At 43.9% G+C, this 17,159-nt stretch overlaps 1 protein-coding gene across 10 annotated transcripts in view; it reads right to left on the bottom strand.

Annotated features, from left to right (window-relative positions):
- Positions 1 to 17,159, bottom strand: part of SCUBE1 (signal peptide, CUB domain and EGF like domain containing 1) — a 514,482-nt gene that overhangs the window by 155,711 nt on the left and 341,612 nt on the right. The window lies entirely within an intron of this gene.

Genomic DNA, 17,159 nt, shown 5'->3' with positions numbered 1-17,159 from the left:
TATAGAGTGCCATCCTAATGAGACAGTGAGGTTATTCCCACGATCACCAAAAAGCAGGCTAAGGGATCCCAGCCCACTTTTAGGCGATCGTGTGCTGCAACGGGAGCTGCACGGCTCCTGGCAGCTAGCCACATTAAATCCCCCTTTCCCTAAACGAGGTTAATTGAGCTATGGCTCCGTTAACCTCGGTTTTTTGCTCATGTGTTGTCGCGGCATGCTGTGACACATGAGTAGACCCCCGACTGGGAGACTGCAAGCAGCCTCCTAGACTCGGGGGTCTCTCCAGGATGCCCAGCACACTTGCACGGGGCATCATGGAACTTCCGGGGGCCATGCGGCCCCCGATCCCCGCAGGACCCACCAGATCTGTGACAGAACTGGCAGCCGTGTGGGTGGCTGATCTGGCCACTGTGATCATCTGTGGGGAGGTAAGCGCTTTTGGGTTTCCTCCCTGCAGAAGGCGGTAGCCTTCTACAGTGCTCGTGAGGATCGCTTCAGTATGTTTTCAGAGAGCTACAGTGAGGTAAACTAGTTCCTAAAAGTAAACAGAAAATTATTTGCTGAACTACAGTGAGGGATTAGTTAAAGTTAGAGAAGTAAACGATAGAAATGTAGATTTCTTTTTAGTCACATGTCCTCCTAGTCACATAGGCAGTATGTGGCATGTGTGAGGAGCAAGAATGGTATTTTGCTGAAGTTCCTCTTTTTTTAAAAAAAAATTGAAGGGCAGACTGCCTTTTGTCTTCCCCCATTATCTCATAATATTGTCTCGGGGCCAAAAAGCCACCTACCTTGCAAAAATGTAATAGGGATTACATCCATATACTTTATTTGCATCATAACAAGATTTATTATGAAAATTCCTCTTTATTCCTTTGTTGTTATACAGTAATACAAACTGAAACCTACCTTACAGGGCTGTTTGAATCCATATCCACAAATTTCATGGTAAGAACTTTTCATGATAAACAGCACTGTGACAGCCAAAACTTCAACGAATACAGTTTCCATCTCAAAATGCTGGAGGAAACTCCACTGGCTGAGTTTCTACCTATCATTCAGCTGTTCAACATGGTGGAAGCTAGTAATGCTTCACCTGCAAAAATTACTATGCTTCCACCATGCCTAGAGCTCTGTATGCTGCTTGCACCTTCATATGTAAGGCAAAGTTGCACTTATTGACTATCTGCCTGTCACACAACTGTCAAAGTGTCCTGGGTCTTCTGTCCCTAACAAAGAACTCAGCAACCCTTCCCCTTATGAGGTGCAAGGTTGGAGGGTGGTAAATGCCATACAACAGCACTAAAAGGTAAAATACCCTGGCAGTTCTGAGGTAAAATGAAGCAAAATGAAGGAGGCCACTGTCAGATAGAAGCAGTAAAAGCCAAGGAGCCAAAGCCTATGTGACTGAACCTGTTCCCCTATGTACCTCAGAGAAATGAGTTAAACCAGAGAACCCAGCCATGACATCTGAATATTATTATTTATTTACACAGTCAGACAGGTGTTATTGACTGGTTTGTTTTATACAGACATCTAGTCCTTCCCAAGGACCTGGGATGGCTGAATTTTATTGTCAATGTTGTTGCTGTTGTTATAGATATCGTCGCAGAATATAGGCTGTTCCCAGTAATGTTGGTTTTTGTAATTGGTTGATGGCGATTTCTGTGGCCCCTATGGTGTTGAGGTGCTCTTCAAGGTCTTTTGGAACTGCACCCAGGGCGCCAATTACCACTGGGATTATTTTGGTCTTTTTCTGCCACAGCCTTTCCATTTCAATTTGTAGATCTTTGTATTTGGTGATTTTTTCTATTTCTTTTTCTTCTATTCTGCTATTCCCTGGTATTGCTATGTCCATTATTTTAACTTGTTTTTCTTCCTTCTCGACTACAGTGATATCTGGTGTATTGTGTGGCAGATGTTTGTCTGTTTGTAGTCGGAAGTCCCATAATATTTTTACACCTTCATTTTCTTCAGCTTTTTCAATTTTATGGTCCCACCAATTTTTGGTTTGTATATTTTGCAGATGTTCCAGTGTATCATCCCTGCTACCTTGTCATGCCTTTGTTTGTAGTCAGTCTGTGCGATCTTTTTACAACAGCTGATTAGGTGGTCCATGGTTTCATCTGCTTCTTTACAAAGGCGGCACTTGCTGTTTGTTGTGGATTTTTCTACTTTTGCTCTTATTGCATTTGTTCTTGGTGCCTGTTCTTGTGCAGCCAGTATTAAACCCTCTGTTTCTTTCTTCAAGTTGCCATTCTTAAGCCATTGCCAAGTCTTGGTGATGTCTGATTTTCCAGTAATCTTGTGCAAATATCGACCATGCAGTGGCTTATTTCTCCATTTTCCTGCACAATTCTTGACTTGTTCTTTCTTGTAGGCCTGCTTTGTTTGATTGGTGTTGAATAGTTTCTCGTTATTGACCATTTTAAGTGCATCTTCTTCACTGTCCTTGATATATTCTTCAAGGCCTCTTTTCTCCTCCTCTACTGTTTGATGGACTTGCAGCATTCCTCTTCCACCTGAGCTGTGAGGGAGGTGGAGCATATCTACATCACTGCGGGGGTGCAGAGCATAATTGATGGTCATGATTTTCTTGGTCTTACGATCTAGCGTCTCTAGCTCTGCCTGGGTCCAGTCTATTATTCCTGCAGTGTATCTGATAACAGGTATAGCCCAGGTGTTAATGGCTTGTATGGTGTTCCCACCATTGAGTTTGGACTTTGGGATTTTTCTGATGTATTCACTTCCCATTTTTCTTTTAACTTCAGTGTGTGCAATGTTATCAGCCTGGAGAATGCCCAAATATTTGTAATGTTCTTTCTCTTCCAGGTTCTTGATCTTGCTTCCATTGGGCAGTTCTATTCCTTCTGTTTTTGTTATTTTCCCTCTGTTCATTATTAATGCAGCACACTTGTCTAGTCCAAACTCCATTGCTATATCGCTACTGAATATACGGACAGTGTTTAGCAGTGATTCGATTTCTGACTGGGACTTTCCATGCAACTTCAGATCGTCCATGTGCAGCAGATGGTTTATTTGACTTGGTTTTTTAGATGTTTGGTATCCGAGGCCTGTTTTGTTTAGTATTTGTGAAAGTGGGGTCATGGCGATTACAAACAACAGAGGGGATAGTGAGTCCCCTTGGAAAATGCCTCTTCTAATGCTAACCTGTCCAAGTGTCTCGCCATTGATTGTTAACTGTGTACTCCACATGCTCATTGCTTTTTAAAATAAATATCTGAATGTTTTTGCTGACACCAGTTGTTTCTAAACATTTTAGTATCCATGTGTGAGGCAATGAATCGAAGGCTTTCTTGTAGTCAATCCATGCAACACTTAGATTTGTTTTTCTTCTCTTGAAATTTTCTAAAATCATTTTGTCAATCAGCAGCTGGTCTTTTGTGCCTCTGGTGTTTGGGCAATTTCCTTTCTGTTCAACTGGAAGCTTTTTGTTAGTTAATAAGTGTTGCATCACTTCATCAGCTATTATTCCAGTTAATAATTTCAACATGGTTGGCAGGCAGGTTATCGGTCTATAATTACTTGGAACCGCACTTTTTGCTGGGTCTTTCATTATGAAATGAGTTTTCCCAGTTGTTAGCCATTGTTCAATACCACCTCCTTGCAAAATGTGATTGAACTGTTTTGATAGTTGTTTATGAAGACTTGTCAGGTGTTTAAGCCAAAAGCCATGCAGTTCATCGTCGCCTGGAGCAGTCTAATTTTTAATTTTCTTTGCTCTTTCACTTATTAATTCTGGTGTTATTATTAGATCTTGCATTTGTTGGTTACACTTTTTGACCTCTTTCATCCAGCCTGCTTTTTAATTATAATCTATTGGATTGTCCCATAATTCCCCCCAGATATTATTAATATCTATTATTTATAAATATTATTTATATTTATTATATATTATTAATATCTATATTATTATTATTATTATTTTGATTTACATGTGCTTTATTTTATGTGCTTTATTTTATTTATCAGAGATAACCGGATAGAATGAGATGCACAAAAAACTGATATTTCCATGATGGGACTTACATGTTTTATATAATAATATTGTGTTCCATATATATATATGGCATACCCATGGCTAATCCTGTGTGTGGCAGCTCTCATGAGAGTTTGCAAGCAGAAGCACTGTGGTGATTGGGCAGTAAAGATTCCATAAGCCAATAGGGAGGAGGAGCATGTGGCACCGTGGGGATTGGGCAGTGGGGATTCCATATGCAGATAGGGAGGAGGAGCCTGTGATGGTCAAGGTCAGTTGGAATGCAACTGTTATTGGTTGGAAGATGTTCTAGTGGTGTGAGCCAGTCCAGAGGCCATTCTACAGGCCTCCAGACCGGTCCGGACATGGGCAGTTTGGGTTCGGATGGATTGGGGTGGGGAGGGTTCCTTTAAGGGCGGGGGAGGGTTTACTTACCCCTCCCATGCTTTCCAACTCCAGCGGCCGTATTTATTTTAGCAATGGGGCAGCAGGATTCCTCCCTGCTGCCCCTTCTCCCGCTTTGCTGCCCATGCACCCTTATTTCTTTAAGCAATCTGTGTTGCTAAATGCCGTTGGCTCTCGGATCCCCCACCACGTGTGTTTGCTGTTTCCTCTTGAATGTAGAGGAGAGGATAGTGGGCAGGGGTCTGCGAAGAGAGGGGTTGTGAGGGAAGAAAGAGCCCTTTCAGGAGAAGGAGGCTGCTGTTGTGTGAATTAGATGAGGAAACAAGATGAACAAGATCTGTTAAATCAGGGGAAGAGTGAGTGAAGGAGAGAGAAAGAAATAAAAAGAAGGAAAGGAAAGAGAGAAAGAAGGATGGGCCCAAGTCTGTCTGAACAAGTGGCCATGGCAGCACCTATTTGCAGCAAGAAGGGCCCAGACAACCACTGCTGCTGTTTGGGGTTATTGAGGCCATTGGCGGAGGGAGGGACGGAGGGAGGCAAGGGATGGGCCTGGGCCTGTCAGCAGCCTGAGGGGAATGAGTGGCCATGGTAGTTACAGCAGCGAGGAAGGGCCCGGTCAACCACTGCTGCTACTCCTCCTGTGGGGAGGAGCAGGAGTGGGGCTCGGGTGGGGAGGTCTCTGGGGATAGGGGACTGCAGCTTGGCCAATAGGCACCAGCAACTCTGCAACTACAACCAAGAGGGGTGAGGGGGATGGAGTAAAGGGATGGAGGAGGAGCAGGAGTATAGCTCAGGTGAGGGTGGAGAGATCTCTGAAGTGAGGGGAGCAATCAAGTACTAGCAGGGCGTGAGGGGAGAAATCAAGTACTGTCACGGGATGAGGGGAGCAATCAAGTACTAGTGCACAGATGCTGTGCGCGAGTGAAGCTAGTATATAATATAATGCTAGCTTACCTCTTTTGGGAACTGAGAAGAACACAATACATGAACCCCTTTCCCAAGTGGTTAGCTGGTGTAAACTGGTAGCATTCCACTGAAGTTGATGGGAAATTGCCAATTTAACACCAACTGAAAAGACTTGGGTTGAGACCGGGAATACTGTACTTTTGTGATGCCATTTGAAACCAAGGGCCTTCAAAACAAGAGGGAGGTCAAAGTTGTTAACTACAAAAATATTTTGAATGACATAAATAACATCATGTCTCAGTTCTCACTTTATTTCTTTCCATAGCTGCAACAAGACTGACAAGGCATGTAAAAATTATTTCACTCTATGGAGGTGAGAGTGTTGCTGCATTTCACTTGAAAGAGAATATGATCTAAATGTATCACCTCTTACTAAGCCAATGGCTTCCCTTGTTTTTCTTTCTGTCGCTATAAATAAAATCTTGTTATGCGACATGCAGAACAAACAATTCCAGAGCGTGAAAGAGCCAGGCCTCATTTATCTTTACACTGATTGGCATCTACAGGCTCAGCCGAAGCCAAATTGGTGCCTGATGAGCAGGCAATATGCTGCCCCCAACTCTATGGTGCATAGAATGGAGTTTTTCCTTCCTCCTGGTCCCCCACCCCCAGACCGAATATTCCTTTCTCTATAGCATGATGCACACATCAAAGAGTAGCTTCTTTGCCCCCCCCCAACTCTGACTTTCCCCTTCTTTTCCATGCCCCCACCTTCTTCCCCCACCCACACCACAAACCCCAACCTTTTCCCTGCTTCCCCTCTTTGGTGTTGGGGTGGTAGAAACTGCCACCACTCAGTCTTCTCCCTGCCAGTTTCTAATTTCCCCATACTCCCTGCCTGCAAGTGGTGGGGAATGGAGTAACAGGAAATATGAGTCTACATTTCCTGTTGCTCCATTCCCCACTCCCTGCAGGCAGGAAGAATGAGATTAGAAGCCATGAAGGAAATGAGGAGGAACCTGAGGTATGGCTATGCCACAGTCAGGCAGCAGCTGAGGTAGTGCCAGGGCCCCAGAGGCACCACAGCCATTTCCAATTCACTGTCTGAGGCACTTGCCTCACTAGGGCTTGTGGAAGGGCCAGCCCTGAGCATTTAGTCATATCCAAAAACTTAGTTGCACAAACAGTGCAATCCTACACATGCATATTCAAAAAACAATTTATTTATTTATTATTTCTTTAATTGATAACCCACTTTTTGATCACTGCGTTCTCAAAGTGGCTTACAACATTCAAAAATACAACCTATCTTCTATCTATATTTCTCTAAGGCTAATCCCATGTGTGGCAGTTCTCATGAGATTTTGCGAACGAGGAGAGAAGGAAGGCGAGCGCCCAGTGAGAGAAAGCGATGGCCAGGCTGGCCACTGGGTGGTAAGAGGAAGTGGTGGTTAGGCCGGTTGGCCGGGAGGTGGGGAGAGGAAGTGGCAACCAGGCCGGCGGGGGGAGAACCAACTGGGGCTGAAGGGATGGTGGGGACAGGGAGAACTAGGGGTGCAGATGCTCTGCACCAGGTCAGCTAGTTTTAATTAAGGCTGAAATAGGGAGGATCCTGGAGCCTGGTGCTCTTCCGCTTAACATGCCACCTATTGTAGTCAAATGGATATAAGCAAAATTTAATCCAAACCTAGAAATAATTTTCACTAAGGTATTTCACCTTTTTCAGATTCAGGACATTCCAAAACATGGGAAACCAAAAATATACCGTTATAGACACATGCAGTGTCAGGGGTTTATATAGTCAAACTCTTTTGTCAATGTAAAAATACTGGTTGAGCTACCAATTTACACGTTTTAAATATTTGCTGCTTAAAACAACAACAACAAAAACCCCTGAAATGTGATTGCTGGTTAAGAATGTTGATGTTCAGATGACTTGCTAAGTACATGGTATAGCTGGTTAGTAAAACAACTCACTCTCATTTTCGTCTTCTACAGTGCTTACATTTGTACAATCCTTTGTGCATCAGTTCTGCTGCAAACAGCAGCACACAGCATTGCCTGCATTTGCAACTTCTAATGCATGGCTCAGCAACAGATGCTTTGCAGGTACAGTGGATCAGGCTCATTAACATATTGGGGGCCAGACCAAGTTATGGTTACAGAATGCATAGCACATTGATAATTCTGATGCCAGGATGCCCAGGGACTTGCAGTATATGACAAAGATATTGCAGTTCCTGACATTTCACAATTTTTTCAGCCAGTATTTTACTGACCTGTGCAATATATTTACTGGTCATTCAGACAGCCAGAAGAAGATAACTGATGATGAGGCTGAGGATATTGGCTGAAGAATACATGACATCATACTGGGAAAATCTTTAAAATATCTGAAAGTGGCCAAGTCTTCCCAAGCTGTAACAATGAAAACATTGTCAAGACAGACATTGTCACTGATGGTGAAATCTATCATGTTGACCCATGTCTCATGATCCAAAGAATGCTCATCTGCTTATCACTAAATGCAACAGAAATTATGTGCAAATTCAAATATGAACTGTGTTCTTGGCCTCCATCTTTGTTTGATCCAGATAAGCAGCATATGAGAAAAACTGATGAGCATCTCTGGCAAGAATTCTTTATGCTTTGATAATGAATGCCACTGACAAGGTGACTCATTACGGTCTTGATGGTGGTGCTCTGATTCACAGATTACCATGGCCAAAATTGTGAAGCACTTTGGAACGGTGACAGTTGTCTTCAATAAGTATAGGGCATCCAGTATAAGAAATATGGAACAAAAACAACAAGGTAGGCAATGATCTATGACAATACTTTTTGACCAGTTCTCATAAGCAAGACACAATTTCTTATAAACAAAGATAATCAACAATGCTTTGTAGATATACTTGGAGCCTACTTGCAAGACAAGGGTCATAAAGTTATTCATGTTGAAACAGATGCAAACAGCATTCACTTCATCAGAAGACAGACATTTGACAGTGGTTGCCGATGATACGGACATCCTGATTATGCTTCTGTATCCGAGAAGGAACATTGCAATGCAATCCACTACAACTGGTGGAGGGAAAGTTGCAGGGGCATAACTATAATAGGGCAAGGGAAGACAGTTGTCTGGGGGCCCACTGCCATGGGGCCCCCCCCAGAGGCAAGTCACACGACTGACTCCCCCAGCCACGGACCTGCCCGGGCTTCCTTCAGCGGTATTCATCCTCTGAAATTGATGTGAGTGTTAAGACCTGGAGCTACCAGAACAGCATGTCTTTCTCTAGTACCATTAAATGACTTGCATCATCCACAATTTACAAAACCTTAAAAAATAATAATTTAGGATCATGTTCTGTTGTGGCACATAGGGGTGTGTGTGTGTGTGTGTGTGTGTGTGTGTGTGTGTGTGTGTGTGAGAGAGAGAGAGAGAGAGAGAGAGAGAGAGAGAGAGTGTGTGTGTATGTTTTCTGTTACCACTATTCAGACTCATTTATTTATTTATTTGATTTCTATACCACCCTTCCAAAAATGGCTCAAGGTAAATGGCTCACAGATAAATAACAAATAAATAAGATGGATCCCTGTCCCCAAAGGGCTCACAATCTAAAATATTTAAGATTTCTTTACTTCATGAGCTCAGTTTCAGTGAGCGGGGGCATTTTAAAATCTTGTCTCTGGGCCCACTCCAACCTTGCTACGCCCCTGGAAAATTGATATATGTGCAGTGGGAATTAGGTCTGGGTCAATCTGCTTATAGCTATTGGAGTAACAGTGATATCGCAGTGATACTTTTACTTTGTAAAAGTGCTTGTACACTGATAGACTTCTCTGCTTTTTGATATGCTGAGATACAATATACATGCTTAAGTTTAAAGCAAAAACTGCTTCTGTGGGAATTATTTCAATTTCAGTCGTTATATCTACTGAACTATATTGGTAGGTATGGAATGAGTTGCCTGGAGGTTTTGCGCTCTAGTCCCTACTTTTCAGTGGAGTATGTCCACACATTCAGTCACCAGTAAAGAGGAGATACATAAATCAAGTGATGCATATGAATGTGTGAATTCAACTCATCTTTTATTAATATTTTCTTTATTAATATTTATTAATAATAAAATTAATAGGAGTTGTATCTCCACCCTTTTCTTGTGACCTTATCAATTTACAAGATTATTATCATTATCCCATCAGTGTACATGGTGCTGAATACAATAAGAAGAAAAGCAGACCCCTATGCTGAGCAGCTTTCAATCTAAATTTAGACTGGAAAGGCATGGAAGACAACTGGACAGTAGCAGGAGGAAATGACCACTTAGCACAGAATGAACATGCCACTGAGAGCAAGAGTATTAATTATTTGGGGGTTCAGTAAATAACATACGTAAAGCTTTGAAAGGATTTGATTGCTTTTACAAAAATGATTCTTTGGTACTTCTCTGAGACTTTGCTATGTTTTTCAAATATTGTTAGTTGACACTTTCTCTACTAAACTACATATGCTGTAGAGGAAGGAGAACCAATGTGAACTGTGTAATATACCACCCTACATTTTTGTTCTTCATGCTTTGCAAAATTCAGCTTTATAAGAAAGTGGCTGAAGAGAACAAACACTAAAAAACCCCAAAACCATTATTATCAGTTATGTTCTGTGAAATCATTATTATCAGTTATGTTTTTGCTGAGCAAAAATATAACCTGTATGCATAGACTGTGGCTGCTACATCACTCTAGACATGTACTTCGGCCTTCCATTCTGGGACATCTCAGGGCTCGCTGTGTGTGCTACTACATTGCAGTGGGATAAGTGATGCTGAATATGAAGTGGGAGTCGCTATAGCTCTCTCTGTCTATCTATCTATCTTTGTAGACCTCCACAAACCTTCATCTCGGGGCAGTTTACAACATAAAACAAATTAAGACAAAAATGAAAACCTTAAAACAATTTAAAACCACAGTAGTTAAAAATGCGTTAAGATGCAAAATGGGTCTTTAATGACTTTTAAAAGGTTGTCAGAGATGGGGAGGCTCTTATTTCAACAGGGAGCACATTCTAGAGTCTCAGGGCAGCAACAGAAAAGGTCTGTCACTGTGTAACCACCAGACAAGCTGGTGGCAACTGCAGCTGGATCTCTCAGGATGATCTCAATGGGCAATGGGGCTTATGGCAAAGAAGTTGTTCTCTTAACGTCTTCTATTAGGAATGCAGCTCCCATTCTTCTCCCTACCTCCCACTCTCTAACAGATTTCCTGTGCTATAAGGTGTTGAACTTGGATGACAAAGGATTCTTTTCCTAGTTGGAACACTTACAATGTGTTTATAACTGGGATTTTGTTTTAAGAGTCTTATGCACATGTATGTGGGAGTAACCTCACTGACCTTGGTGGTACTTGCTTTCATATATACTTGCATAGGATCATGTGTGACTATAATCTCAACAGGAATGTTTCTATAGTTTAGCAGTTCATACCTGAAATCATTGTGTTATATATGTGACTTAATGTTTGAAAATGTGTGCATTGTAAATGTTAGAGGAATGCAGGTAGCAAAAAAGAAAAGAAGATTGACATACAGAGCTGGTTTATGTTTCAGACTGTACTCAATTGTTTCAGAAGCTTTAAATAGTGGAACATAAAACCTAGGTGTCTTAAGGTAAGTTGCATAGCTGCACATTGACAAGAAGGAACTGAAAGTCCTTTTTTGTATGAATGCTATCCCAGGAAGATTTGCTTAGTGTAATTGACAGGGGATCTCAAATGTCTGGAGGGGCCTGGTTTGCATCAGATATGTGTTGTGTGCAAGTGCACACAACTGTCATAATGTACTGAAGTTAGCTAATAAATTGTAAAGCAGATTGTATACATTATAGATTTTCAGAATCCCTCTCATAAAGGTTAGCTGGATATATGTCTTCTTCATTTTACTGTCAAAACATGTATAGAATGAATTCATAGGCAATTAAGGGAAGAAGTAATGATATATGTAGTTTTTCATTATTCTTTTTAGAACCTTCCCCCACACCGCCCCGCATGAAGCTGCTAAGGCTATAATTTGAAACTGAAGACCAGCACAACAGACAGTGTTCTCTTAATTTGTTTTCCTATTGAAAATCACCCCTTCACTTTCACTTCTACGGGTGAAAAGAAACGGCCAAATCTTTCCCCACTTACATCTTATCTTCCTAAAATCTGCCCCCTCCCCTATGTCACTTTTCCCTCAACTGGGAGAAAAGCACAAGTGGGTAAAAACACCTGGAAAATGATTTTTAATGAAAAAATAATAATCCAAGGAAGAAAGGTTAAAAAGTCCCTCTCCCCCATGCTATCTTCTATTTCAAATTGCAGGCTTAGCACCGGCACTGTATAAAGTAAAAAGGTCTCTAAAATAACATGTAGATCCACTCCAAGTTAGGTAAACTCGAATCTTTTTTGCCTATTGCAGGAATGTGCACAAATGGCTCGTACATAGGCTGGCAGGGCAGGGAGCCGTTCCCTTAAGGAGCCAGTGAGCAAGTTCTTTTCTGCTCCACTACTGCCCTGCCACTTTTCCAGGCATCACACCCACCCTAGCAATGGCTGTGTGGGGCTGTTCCCAGCAGCCTCTGTGCATGTGTAGACTGCAGCAAACAGTGCAGCAGCCCCATGCAGCCATTGCTAGGGCAAGCGCTATGCCCGGAAAAGTGGCAAGGCAGTAGAGGAGCAGGTAAGGACCTGCTTACCAGCTCCTTAAGGGAATTGCTCCCCACCCCATTGAACTGATTCACCTGTGGCTGCCCAAGCTGGTTTGGTGCTTCTCAAAGGAGGCACCTAACCAGCTCATGCACATCCTTAGCCTTTTGGTCATACGCATTCATAATTGATCCATTACTCTGGTTAACAACCAATTTTTAACTTTGGCTACATTTTGAATTGTGTGAGGGCTTAGGAACTTGCTACATTCATTCAATTGACCAACAGGTTCAAAGTCGACATGACAGCAGCAGATTTTGTTATGGACCAGTACACAACTTTAGACTTAAAGGTACCAGCCCAGAAGTATGTGTAATATAGGCCTGTGTCTGATTTCATTTTATATTAAGAGTTCAATTAAATGCCTGAACTTGAGGGGAATCTCATGACTGCCTGGTAAATGATTTGTAGAGGCAGGGGTAATCTAGCATTGTTTATCAGTGTTTGTGGAAACTCACTGAGACACAATGGGTCAGGCTTAATTACCAGTCTCACACTGCTGAAATCAACCTGTTGTCCTGAAATCAACCTGCTGAAATCAACCTGCTGAAATCAACCTGAAATCAACAGGATGCTTCTGCCTTAAGTCAAATGTGTTAATTAACCTGCCTCACACATGTACACCTTTTGATGTTATTTTAAAATCACATTAGATAGAGGTACACAAGAAATAATGTAATTGCTGTCTCACACAAAATAGAACTAATTCTCTCACTAACTCCTGACTTTTAACACCTTTTGGGGAGGGATCCATTTGCAACTCAGAGATGCAGATTTGCTTTGGGCATTGTCCCCTCCTAAAGATAGCAGCTAACAGAAGATGAGATTGAGATCTCTCTGGACTGACCAAATATCCTGAGCTAATTTTGGTAATTAAAAAGACAATATTCAGAGGATAGCAGGAATAAATGCCTTTTGTGATCCAGAAGACTCAAATGGACATCAAAGGATGGAAGCACTATAATAAGGAGTCTCTGGACATGAGAATTTAGCAATCTTTTGCCTACAGCAAAAACTGCTCACGAGGATCCCAGAGTTTGCTGCTGAGCCGCGGGGCAAAGCAGGAACTCTGTCCATGGACAGGAACTGTCTGTGACTTCTACTGAAGAAGTCAAGACTTTCCCCCACCCATGGTGCTCTGACTCTCAGCCGTGATTTGAGCACTGCAACAACTCCTGTCTCCAGCCAGAGGTCTCCTTCAGCAGAAAGATCCTGCACTCTCAAATCTCTCTGATCCAGGTAAATATGCTGCTCCTACAAGCCTGGAATCCCCTCATCCCTTCCCCTTCTCCTGCCTCCTTCTCCTCCCCCCCTTTTCCTCTACTAATCTCCCCAAACCATGCCAGCCCTCAGCTTTCCTTTTCCCCCTTTCCATCTGTATTTGAATTGTATTAGGATCTAGGAAGATTTAAATGCACACACATATGTAGTTAGGAATACATGGAAAAGTGGTGCTGGCTAGGAAATACTGTTGCTGATAATGATAAAGGGTTCTGCTTTCTGCTTTGCTAGATTATGTTGTTAGTCTTTTATACTCAATAAAGCCCATTGAATCTTTGAGGAATGGTTTGATCTCCTTTCTTCCATGCGCCCAGATCATACATGGTCACTAATATAAAAGAACTTGGTCACTTGGTGACACTATGAGCCAGACCTAATTTTGTATACTAGCTAATGAGCATATTTAGTATATAAAGCAGGCCTGGACTGTAACATTTGGGTGTTTAAATGTGAATCTACGTCTGCCATATATAAAGTAGGGGTGAAGCCTGATTTAAGAGCAAAAGGGGTGCATTGGTGAGGACTGCTAGACCAGTGTTTCTCAACCTTTTTGGAGTAAAGGACCGCTACATTCTTCGTGCAGAGTTTCAAGGACCGCTACATTCTTCATGCGCAGTTTCCTGGACCAGCAGTTAGTAAAGGGGTTTCAAGTTTATCTATCTATCTATCAGACTTCTATACTGCCCAAAACTTGCATCTCTGGGCAGTTTACAATTAAAATAATATAAGCATTAAAATCTTTTGCAAACATGGAATATTAGGAGTTCTCAACCTTAGTTCTCAACCCTCAGTTAAACTCCCATAACCCCCAACCACAATGGCATTTGGCCATTATGGCTGGGGATTATGGGAGTTGAAGTCCACCAACATCTGAGTACCCAAGGTTGAGAACCCCTGAATCTAAAAGACTGGGTGAACAAATTTGTCTCCAGTATGTCTTCAGTATGTGCAGGGTGGGGGTGCTTGTGATTACTCAATGGAGAGGGGATGTTGGGCCATTAGAAAAATTTAAAAGCTACATGGGGCCAATGAAAACAACACACAAGCAAGCTTTTGTAATCCCCAAAACACTGCATCAGGCTGGATGTCAAGCAAAGCAAAAAGGAGGTGAGGAGAGGAGCGCTGGGCAAGTTCAGTAGAGCTGGAAATCTACAGTTTAACCCTCTCATGATGGAAGTGGAGTTTTAGCAGGAGTTGTGTAGTCGCAGGGCCGGATCCAGACCACGTTAGTCAGGACCACCCACTGAAATTAATTTAGTCATCTCTCATTTGTGTCAATGCTGCTTGGTCATGATCACCTTGCTTGATCTGGATCCTGCTCTTAGATGTGCACTTTGTGAGGCGGACCTAATGAAACCCGTGCAGCTCCTCCAAAACTCCTTAAAAACGGTTACATGGCAGGTGCTGGGAATGGGGCTTTTTTTTTAACAGTGAAAGAAAATGTGAAGAAGAGCGGTGAGGACCTGGCATTAAAGGGAAGGGGGTGATTCTGAGATGGCGGAGGGCGTGGGGCGTTGTAGTGGTGGATGCCTCATCTTCCTCGCTGGGGTGACGAGGCACTGTTCAGGGTGGGTGAGGCAATGGTGCACCGGACTGAGTTCGGAAGGTCGCCTGGGTCCAAGAGCTGTCGCCACTGTGCTTGCACACCAGAGTGTAGCAGGTGTTCCCTCATCCTCTCTCACAATATATGCTTCTGTGCCCCCCTCTCAACTCCCCTGCGTGCGCCAATCACACCAGCCTACCTTTAGGGCCACACAGCTCACGTGGTCCCACATGGTGCACTCGCATACCTGAGAGGCAAGCCAAGGCAGCCCTCCTCCCTCCCTCCTCTGCTTAGCCCTCACTGCAGCATGATCGCGGCCAGAGGTTGTCCCCCACACCCGGCGAGGTCATAAAGGGGACCTCCGTCTTCCACCGGCAGTGCAGACCAGGGGGTTATAGGGGGCTGAGGGACCACAACACCCCACCAATGCAAGAGGGATACGGCGTTCCCTCTCAAGGTGCCTTGGCCGCAACAGGCAGCTGGTTTTAAATCGGTTTGGATCAGACACGAACCATGCTGGGCATCAAATCCCCAGGATCACTTCATTCCAGTGCCATTCATCCAATGACCCTTTTGCATGAATGCACAAAATGGTATCTTGCCTCTTCCCCATACCACACCGCCTCCCTCCTCCACTTAGCCCTCCTTGGTACGCATGCTTGCTTCCCCTCCCCCGAGGAAGGTCCACTTGCACTCCCTTTCTGCAAAGCCCGAGCCAAAGCAGCCCTCCTCCCTCCCTCCACCACTTAGCCCTCACTGCGGCATGATCCCGGCCAGAGGTTCCACCCCCTGGCGAGGTCACAAAGGGGACCGCCATCTTCCACCAGCAGTGCAGACCAGGAGGTTACAGGGGACCGAGGGACCACAATGCCCCACCAATGCAAGAGGGGAGCAGCGTTCCCTCTCAAGGTGCCTCGGCCGCAACAGGCAGCTGGGTTTCAATCAACCAACCTTTGGCTGCAAACAATGAGCATGCAAGAACCAGCAGCCCTTCAAGTGGCACCCAATGCCATACCTTTTCCTTGATGCCCCCCGCGCTGCATACAGTTTGAAGCTGTAAAGATAGGGAATAAGATAGCTGTAGGAAGATCTCAGCAACACGTGGAGGCAAGGCGGAAGCAGGGTCCCGCGCCTCCGTGATACTCTTCCTCTTCCGTGCCATGTGCAAAATTGAGGAAGTGAGTGCCTTGATTGTAGTTGTTGGGGGGGGGGTTGACTCCCAGTCAGGGACCGGCACTCAACCCTTCAGGGACCAGCAGCGGTCCAGGGACCGGTGATTGAGAAACTGTGTGCTAGACAGTCCCTATACCTGCCACTCACCTTCATGCAACTGCTGTTCCCAAGTTCTCTCCTCCCATCTGGGCTTCTGGTATCTGAGCCCAGCTGAGGAAAAAGTGACATCAGAGAACAGACTGCAGGCAGATAACGTAAGTGGGGTTAGGATTTAAGACTCAACTACACACCCCTTTTATTGTTAAAATCAGACTCCCACCCCACCTCCACTTTAGGAGGCGATAGGGGCAGATCTGGGTTTAAACATGCAGAACTGTGGACATCAAGTCTAATTTGTCTCTCACACCTTCAAAGGTAGAGCGCTCTCTCTCTCTCTCTCTCTCTCTCTCTCTCTCTCTCTCTCTCTCTCTCTCTCTCTCACACACACACACACACACACACACACACACACACACGGCGTAGCAAGGGGAGAGGAGGCCTGTGTTTGCCCCTCGCCTCAGCAGCATCTCAGAGTGAGGGAGCTCACTTTGAAGAAAACAGAGTGGAGCTGGGGGGGCCCTCAGGAGCTGGGCCCCCCAGTTTCTTTGAAGCCATCCTGCTGCTAGGCTATGTTAGGCTTTAAGAAGATTTAATACACATACACATATGATAGTTAGGAACACTGGGTTGCTGTTCTGAGTGTTTTTGGTCTTTCTACCTTTGCGCTCAGACTATACATGGTCACTGTATAAAAGAACAGGTCATTTTGCAACACTGGTGAAGCCAGCCTAATTTCATATGCTAGCTCTGGAGAATATCTAGTATTGGTTCACAACACCAAGCGGTGGCATTTGGGACGAATGGTGGTCCTGTGGGGGAAAGTAGGTAGAAACCTGCCTCCCCAACCCAGCCCTTCTCAACCCCAGCCTCAGCAGTATGAGAACGACTTCATTATTCTCTGCCATGTCCTCCAACTCACTTAGAATCTGTTATCAGAAAGTGGTGCTGACTTTTCTGCTCCAAAACCAAGACAATCCAGTGGGCATAGCTCACTGTCATCCCAGACCATTCCTG

The sequence above is a fragment of the Hemicordylus capensis genome, chromosome 5 (genome assembly GCF_027244095.1).
Source record: "Hemicordylus capensis ecotype Gifberg chromosome 5, rHemCap1.1.pri, whole genome shotgun sequence".
Taxonomy (NCBI): Eukaryota; Metazoa; Chordata; class Lepidosauria; order Squamata; family Cordylidae; genus Hemicordylus; species Hemicordylus capensis.
The sequence above is the reverse complement of the archived record's forward strand: the minus strand, read 5'-3'. Positions and strand labels throughout refer to the sequence as shown.